General features: G+C 41.2%; 1 non-coding gene across 1 annotated transcript; it reads left to right on the top strand.

Annotated features, from left to right (window-relative positions):
• Positions 1-7,507: 7,507 nt before the first annotated feature.
• LOC112084754 lies at positions 7,508-7,614 on the top strand. Its single transcript, XR_002898415.1, has one exon. It is a non-coding gene; the product is annotated as a small nucleolar RNA R71 (small nucleolar RNA).
• Positions 7,615-9,332: the final 1,718 nt, after the last annotated feature.

Raw genomic sequence — 9,332 nt, forward strand, 5'->3', positions numbered from 1 at the left:
ATTGACATTAGTAGAACTTGTGACATATGAAAAACATTGATCAACATTACTTAATTGCAGTAGTAATATTTGTAGTACAATCAAGTACAATAAAACCATCACAAGCATAACCAGAACCAAAGAACACTGATGCGTGCTCGTGTCAACTACGTGAGGGAACAAGTTTTACCCTTAACAAAACAAATGAAAGCCGCAAGTGCACAGCTAATCAGTTGTAGTATTTAGGGATCGACTCCACAGAGATTTGTGTGCCTGGTATTCTTCTATGGTTTTTAACTTTATGTCTAGACTAAATTGGTTTTAAAGGTTGGTTGTTTTTCTTGCGAATTAAACTAAAACAAAAGAAAGCAAATAAATCTATCCTAAAAAAAACAAGTAAAGAAAATCGAATGAAATGCAAATGGAATAAGTAAAATATCGAACTAAACAAAAATAAGGCAAGTAAAATATCACATGAAAGGTAAATAGAGCAAGTAAATAACGAACTAAGGAAATTGAAATGCAGGTCTAAGAAAGCAAGTAAAAATCGATGGAATTGTAAACTATGGCTAAAAACGCTGAGCTTTTGGGAACTCTAAGGGATCATAATCGGTTTTAACACTAAGGTAGATAGATTGGGATTGACGGATAACAATATATGGGTTCTAGAGCTAGAGTACGGCGGTATGACTACGTCACTGTCGTGATCATAACCAACTGTTTCTCGCAACCCTGACCAGTAGGTTTCCACTCTGGCCCTGGAAGGGAGAGAACGCAAGAGCTGCACAAGACTCGTCAATACTCACGATCTCGCCGCAGGTAGGTTTCCACTCCTACGGAAAAATCGCCTGTTTCATTCTAGGGCTGATACTTAATGAAAACTTTCGCAACACTAACTATCTAGATCAGATACTAGGTGATCAAGTAAGCATACATGCAATAAGAACAAGAATAAACAGAGAACAGGTCGAAATCCCAGATCTATAAACCTAGATGTCTTAATCGATTATGAGAGCCCCTTTCGGGAACCCTAAGCCCAACTTGGGATCTACTCAGACATGGCTGAGTTCGACATCATCATTGGTTTTAATAAAAGTAATGAAAAACAGTAAAGAAAAGAGATAAAGAAAGCTTCTCTATTGAAGAACTCGGACTTGAACAATCTTCTACAAAAATCTCATAAAAACGGCTAAAGGAAAAGGGTTTCTGTAAAGTATGAATGGCTCTCTCTAAAAACGACCTAAATGACATGTATTTATAGTCTCCAATACTCCATGATCTCTAGGGTTCCAGAATTGAGGCTGGGAATGACTTTGGGCTTCAGATAAGTGGGCTTTAAGTCGGAGCTTGAATGCCGTGGTCGGGAGTGTTGTGACGGCGGCAATTGGCTTGTTGGCCGCGGTCGGGAAGTTTCTGACCGCGGCAAATAGCTTGTTGGCCGCGGTCGCGTGAGTTACTGGCCGACTCCGTGTGGCTCCGGGGCTAATGGAATATCTTGAGATCCAACCGTTGGAATGTCTCCAAACCAAGTGCATTTGAAAGCTGGTTGATTCTTCTATAAGTTGTCCAATTTTGAGGGTGATCAGACGGTGAGAAGGTCTTCGTCTCTCCATGAGAGTTCTGACGGTCTGCATTTATCCAAAAGAGTCTTTTTGTTCCATTTTGTGCCTCTTTCTCCCAAATGGCCTGAAAAGTCTTTTAAAATCCGGAAACATAGAAATCCTTTGAAAACCTTTGAAAATGGAGTAAAAACACCTGTAAAAGATATTAAAATGATCCATAAAAATGGTCAAAATCCGGTGTTATCAACTCCCCCAGACTTAGTCTTTTGTTTGTCCTCAAACAAAACAAAGGCTAAATCTCGACGAGAGGTTTGAAAACGCAGGAACTAAACAAAATCTCAGAGACCAAACTTCTAGACCAATATCAATCAGTATGCGTCAATCGGGAATAGCCTAGAAAATTCTCACTAGCAATACAGGCATAACTAGTCCGTTAATCCGTCATGCAGAAATCTATGCACTAAGATCTAACTTCCAGTCAACTAGCTCTTAACATTCATTAAAAATATCGGTGGTTCTCATCAAAGAAAATCTGGGCAAGGCAATCTAGGCTAGGTGTAAAGAAGGATTATTTTGGGGGTATGGCTTAAAGTGTTTAAGGGTTACCTGAAGATCTGGAGGATGCAGGACATTATGCAAAACCGCAAGAGAGAGTGAAGCTGTTGGTATCCACAGTTTTCAGTCACTTTCTTCTTGACATAGATTCATGGTCTTCTTCCTCAAGTTCTCTCCAAACTCCCCCAGACTTAGATTTTTGTAAATCTTTCAAAACAATAACTCCTGAAACGAATAGTGGTTGCTCATTGCTCCACAAATTTCGACAATCTAAGACTCATTAGGCTTTTTGTTTCCCTTTCTCTTTTCATGTTTTTTTTTTTTTTTTTTTTTTTAAAGAAAAGGAACACCTTTAGATATAGAGTCTTAGAGAGCACGAATTTACCAGTTAATATCTGTCTTGTAAAGCTTTATTATGTTTCTGATACTCTTCCTTCTCAATTCCATTCAGTCTCTTTTGCGAGTGACTGAAAACTGCGTCGCTCCTCTTCTCTCCGACGTTTTTGCACATATCTGCTGATATAAACTAAAGAGAGAATGCATGAGGATTGAAAACAAAGGTTTTGGGTTTAGGGTATGGTACCAGATAAAGATAAACTGGTAATCTAGGATGAAAAAGAGTGGTAAAAGTGATGGTAAAAGACGTCCTAGATGTGTATGTCGATGCCTGCCTAAAATCAATGATGAGAAAATTAGATATCAATAAGTCCAAATAAAATGAGCTAGTATATCCTGTTAGAAAGAATCTCCATGAATAGAAGTCCTCTGGTGGGAGTTCGTAGTGCAAGTACTCTAGCTACCGCCTAGTCTAGTGCTAACCACAAATGAGCTATCATGCATAGTGTAGAAGTGTGCAGGTCTAAATCATCATATTTTTGCGTCAAACATTCCTGAAAAATACTTAATGTCGAATAGGTTACATATTAAAATTTAAAAAAAGTACTTGAAATTTAAAAGCAAAGGCGGGAAAATAATTAGTACGGATAGACATCCTCCCCCAGACTTAAATCACACTGTCCCCAGTGTGAAAAAGTTGGTGAAAAGATGGTGAATAAAAGCAAAATAAGATAAAATAAGATAAAAGAAAAGAAAATGATGATAGAACCGTGATGGTAGTGAAGTGCTGATCAATCACTCATCCTCCGAAGTGTCGTCTGCGAACTGGTGTTGCTCCTGTAAGAAGGTGACAACGCGCTCAAAGCGTCGTCCCTGTCTCTCAACTCTGCGCTCCAGATCGGAATGAGTGTGTGATGATGTGGATGATGAGATGTGGCCGGTCGGAATAGATGGCTGAAAATGAGCACGGGCTGCAGCTGCATCACGCTTTGCCTTGGCCACTATGTACTGGCCAATGGTGAATGGTAGACGAGGTACGGATGGCAGAAAATCATCGGATTCCGTAGTCCATCGAGGGCGTCCTCCGTTGCTCAATCTCGGGATAGACGCTGAAGGTAAGCGGACTCGGTGCTCCTCGGTGCCAGTGCAATACTTGTAACCAAACCTGTCTGGATCGAAAGCGGCACGAGAGATAGTGTGATCGCGAGAGAGATAAAGTAGATCATACCAGACATCGGGAAGTGGTTCGTCAGATGAGAAATCGAATCCTACAGCCTGTAGTATCACTGTGATAGCACTCCCGAAGGCTGGAGTAGCGTCTTCGCAACCATGTAAATCATGCTTCACCTTTACCATATTCTGCGATATGATCCAGGCAAAGCAGGCAAGTCGTGGGTCGTCCATAAATGGGATCTGAAGTGTAATGAGCTCAGTCTTCAAAACACCTCCCATGTTGGCTCTAGAGAAAATCTTGTGTGCTAAGAGTTTGTGCACAACTCTCACTGCTGGGTGCCTAAGAAGGGCTGACTTAGATCTCCCACTATCATAGGCTCCACGACCCATCTCTCTCCACAGGTTAAGATCAGGTTCATCGTCAAGATAAATGCCATCAGTGTATGGAAGCTTAAGAGCTTCACAAACTTCGGAAATGGTGAGAGAATAAGGCTGTCCGCGGATAGAGAATGACAAGATGCCATCTGATGCTCTGGGGTTCCTCCTCTTTGTGTGGTGGAGTGTAACGGTCGCTAAAAGCTCACGGACTAGCTCAGGATAAGTCGGAAGGTTCAGCTCCAAGTAGGGTCTCAGCTTAAGTGCATCGATGTACCAGATTACATCCTCTCTGATTCCAAGCATCTCGAGTGTATGATAATCAATGCAAGGCGTGGGTTTGATGTTCAGCTTCTTGAAACGCCTTGCATAGTCCACTCTCGGGTTTGTCTCCCTCCCAATGTATCGAATCTGTGGTGGCTCGGGAGGTGCTCGTGTTTCTCTTGAGTGCTGGAGCAATCTCATCACATAGCTTCTTCTTCTCGGTCTGGCTTGGTTCAGCATGTACTCTCCTAGAGTAGCATCGTCGGGAATGTCATCGGAGCTGCCACCAGTTCGACGGCTCCTTCGGGATCTGGTTTCATCCATTTTCTGCAAAATGAAATGATTCTTGGAAAAAGAGTGAATTTGGGTGCTAATTTTAACACATTAAGATCTGTTATACTAATACTAGTATAAAGAGATTAATTAAAATTATTAGCAAACAAAATTGATATTAAATCAGATAAATCAAGTAGTTCATGACTAAATTCGGATTTTTTGATGTTATCAACATAGAAATCTTCTAAAAATCGGTTTTTATGAGCAATTTCCATGTGAATTCTAAAGATTACCCAATACTAATCACTAATCACACAAGACTAAATCAAATTCATCAATTTGCTGTTCCAAATTCAATTTTTATGAAGCATGAAGAATCCAAATTTCAAAAATCTCAATTCCTCTTAAGCTAGGTGCTAAAATCGATTTTTAGATAACCTAAATGGATAATCTATCATCCTTAAGCTATTTCCACCATCAATAGACCAAGATTTTGGGTTTTAAAGAAAACCCTAAGTTCAAAATAGAGTAAGAATGGTGAGTTTGAGGTTCATACCTTGCTGGAAAGAGAGAATTGATGGTAGAATTGAAATCAGCTTCGAAAAAGAGTGAGGTTTGAACCAAAAATCTCTTAAAAAGCTTAAGAATTGAAAATGTGTTCTTTCTCCTAAATCTCTAAGTCTTTTCTTGTTTTCACATTAGGAAAGTTTAAAACTTACGGAGAATCTTTTCGGGTTTTACCGGGAACATTTCGGGAAATACCGAGAATCACCAGGCAAAACCGGGAATCACCAGGCAACACCGGGAAATCACCAGGCAACACCGGGAATCACCAGGCAACACCAGGCAACATCGGGAATCACCAGGCAAACACCAGACAACACCGGGAAGCGGCAGAAATCCGCGGAATCATCTCAACGACCAACGGCCGCGGTCAGGAGACGTGCGACCGCGGTGGTCGAGTGCTCGGCCGCGGTCACATTCACGGTGTCGCGGTCGATGCACCTTTGGCCGCGGTTCCGTCTGTTGCGACCGCGGGTCATCCTCCTGCGGCCTATTGTCCAATCTTCTCGTGTTTGCCGGGCCGAGCAGCTAAAGACCTACCTTTTTCTCCTTGGTTTTTCTAATTTTCTGATTTTTTGTGTTTTTGTTTTGTAAAGTACCTAATACTTAAAAAGAAAAAGAAAGCATAAACTCTAAAAAGGAAAAGAAAATTAAAAGAAAGAGTACCTAAATGGGTTGCCTCCCATAAAGCGCTTTTGTTTTAAGTCGTTTAGCTCGACGTAAGCATGAGGAATCAGGCTGATTTGAATGGCACTCCACTTGATGTGCCTTTATCACTTCCGGTTGGTGGAGGTTTTACTTCTTCTCCTTGAAGAGAAGTCTTCTTACCTTTAATCTTCTTTCGGACTTTAATGTTGTTCAGAACCCTTTTTGTGTTTTCGATCAGCTCCTGGATTTGGTCCTCACTAGTTTCTGTTGCGTCCGGTGGAATGATGATTTTGATCTTCGCAAAAGCTTTCGGCTTCTCCTTTTCTTTATCTTTTGGCCTGTTTCTTTTGCTTGGAAATTCATCTAAGATAGTAGGATAGTACCTTTTTCTGTCCACATTGAGGAAAACAGCATGCCGGTTTGCGTGATCGATTATTGTAACTACTGTAGCTAGGAATGGTCTCCCGAAAATGAGTGGCCTCTCCTTGTCTTTATCCATCTCCAGGACTTGGAAATCTGCTGGAACAATCTTATCTCCCACTAGAACTTGTAGATCATGAATCGCCCCTTCAGTATCTTTTTGAGATAAATCTCCAAAGATAACCTTAACCGTCGATGTCCTTAGGGTTTTTATGCCCAATTTTTTGGCAAATGTCTTAGACATGATGTTGACATTGGCTCCGGAATCACACAAGCAGTCTGTAAACTTGATTCCTGAAATGAAACATTGGAAAACAAAACGTCCCGGATCATCGGCTTTGGTAAGCCTTTGAAACGGTGATCGTTCAGGTACCCTAAACGGTGGCTGCTTGAGATCGGTATCCTTGTACAGTGGTACAAAGATTGGGGTTTCTTCTTTCTTTCCATCGGTTCCGGACTCTTCTTCGGGCAATGTGGTTATGGCGTTGCAAAACTTCTTAGGGTTATCTTCAACTCTTCCTGGAAGAACTCCACTTTGCCTCTTGATAGAGTCGGCTGTTTGGGCAACCTGCATATCTAACTTTTTTACGTGCGAAGATAAAGATTCAAACTTACCATTCAGATCATTGTACATGCAGTCCACTTTCACGTTCACGTCTTTAGATGCTTTTTCGTTCGTCATAACTAGCTGTTGGATTGACTGTTCAAGTCTACCGATTTGTGAAGCTAGCTGGTTCGTCGTGTCTCCCTGCTGTTGTACAAATTGATTGTTAAAACCCGTACCTTGGTAGTTATATGGCTGCCGCGGTTGATATGGTAATATTCCTCCAAAGTTTCCACCTTGAAACTTGTTTTGGAATGATTTTTGCTAAGGTGGGTAGTACTGATCTTGAGGATTCTCCACATTTGGATTGCGGTAAGAGAGATTGTTGTAATTTGCATTCCGGAAGTTGTTGAAGTTATTGTTGGAGCGATTTTGGTATGGCACTAGTGCTCCTACGTAGTTCACATCTTCTTCTTGAAATGCTTGATTAATGTGATCGATATCACTAGGTCCTTCATCTTCTGCGCCATTGTTGGTTTCACAGGCATGGATCGGGCGATTGTTGCTCTTTAGAAGCTGGCTCACCATGTTCTTCAACTCGGTTATCTCCTTGTTGTCTGTTCCAGCTTGCCTCATCGATCGATCGTATTCAGGACAGTCATTGCTATTGGCTTGAGCCAAATTTTCGATGAGAGCTCTCCCTTGGGTTATCGTCTTTTGCCCAAAATCTCCATTGCTAGCTGTATCAAGTGAAAGTTTGTATTTTGGTTGCAAACCTCGATAAAATGTGCTCAGCAGGCTTGATCCATGAAATCCATGATGAGGGCAATCACGTTCATACTCCTTAAAACGTTCCCAAGCTTCATAGAAAGATTCAGTTGGCCCTTGTTGAAAGGTTGAGATCTTCGTTCTCAGATTGTTCGACCTTGACTTAGTGTAGAAGTGGTTCAGGAAAGCAGTTCTACATTCTTCCCAATTAGTAATCGATCCTGCAGGCAAAGACTTCAACCAACGGTGAGCTTAATCTGCTAATGAAAAAGGGAACAACTTACACTTTAAATAGTCAGGTGGAACTTGGTTTGTTCTCATCATGCTGCAAATTTCTTCAAAAAGCTCGATATGGTCCATTGGGTGCTCAGAAGGAAATCCATGGAACTGGTTTTGCATCACCAATGAGATGATTTGAGGCTTGACTTCAAACTCATTCCGGTTTGAAAATGGTACTTGAATCGCAGATCGATTCCGAAAATTTTGGGTAGGTGCATCAAAGTCAGCTATGCGATGGTTCCTGGCTTGTCTTCGGTGTTGATTTGCTGGCGGAATGGGGCGGTGAACGCGTTCATTCGGCTGCATTGCTGGGTGGTCACCATCGGCTACATTGATGGGTGGATCAAGGTCTTCACGTCCTTCTCTCTCTCGGTTCTGGTGGTTTCTTGGAAGAACCTCATCCTCCTCTCCATCTTGTCGAGCATGATCACCTTCTATGTGATCATTCTCTTCGTTTTCTCCATGTTCGGACCCTTCTTGGTCCATATTTAAATTTCGATTAATAGGATCTCCAGGCTGGTCGTCGTTGGCCATTCCTTGCGTTCGTCTAAGTCTTCGAAGTTCTCTTTCGTGTCTGTCTATCTCGTCCAGAATTGGAATGTCTCCTGCAGGTCTACGCCTGGTATTCATGCAATTCAGAGAAAGACAAAAGATGGGAAAGATAGTTCAGAAAAACGTTAAGAAAGAACTAGAGATCAGGTGTCTAGAACAGAAGTTAAAACAAGAAAAATAGCAAAAGGCAGCGAAACAATTCTCCGGCAACGGCGCCAAAAACTTGATGCGTGCTCGTGTCAACTACGTGAGGGAACAAGTTTTACCCTTAACAAAACAAATGAAAGCCGCAAGTGCACAGCTAATCAGTTGTAGTATTTAGGGATCGAATCCACAGAGATTTGTGTGCCTGGTATTCTACTACGGTTTTTAACTTTATGTCTAGACTAAATTGGTTTTAAAGGTTGGTTGTTTTTCTTGCGAATTAAACTAAAACAAAAGAAAGCAAATAAATCTATCCTAAAAAAACAAGTAAAGAAAATCGAATGAAATGCAAGTGGAATAAGTAAAATATCGAACTAAACAAAAATAAGGCAAGTAAAATATCGCATGAAAGGTAAATAAAGCAAGTAAATAATGAACTAAGGAAGTTGAAATGCAGGTCTAAGAAAGCAAGTAAAAATCGATGGAATTGTAAACTATGGCTAAAAACGCTGAGCTTTTGGGAACTCTAAGGGATCATAATCGGTTTTAACACTATATGGGTTCTAGAGGTAGAGTACGGCGGTATGACTACGTCACTGTCGTGATCATAACCAATTGTTTCTCGCAACCCTGACCAGTAGGTTTCCACTCTGGCCCTGGAAGGGAGAGAACGCAAGAGCTGCACAAGACTCGTCAATACTCACGATCTCGCCGCAGGTAGGTTTCCACTCCTACGGAAAAATCGCCTGTTTCATTCTAGGGCTGATACTCAATGAAAAATTTCACAACAGTAACTATCTAGATCAGATACTAGGTGATCAATCAAGCATACATGCAATAAGAACAAGAATAAACAGACACAGGTCGAAATCCCAGATCTATAAATCTAGATG

Source organism: Eutrema salsugineum, unplaced genomic scaffold, assembly GCF_000478725.1.
Source record: "Eutrema salsugineum unplaced genomic scaffold, Eutsalg1_0 scaffold_4, whole genome shotgun sequence".
Taxonomy (NCBI): Eukaryota; Viridiplantae; Streptophyta; class Magnoliopsida; order Brassicales; family Brassicaceae; genus Eutrema; species Eutrema salsugineum.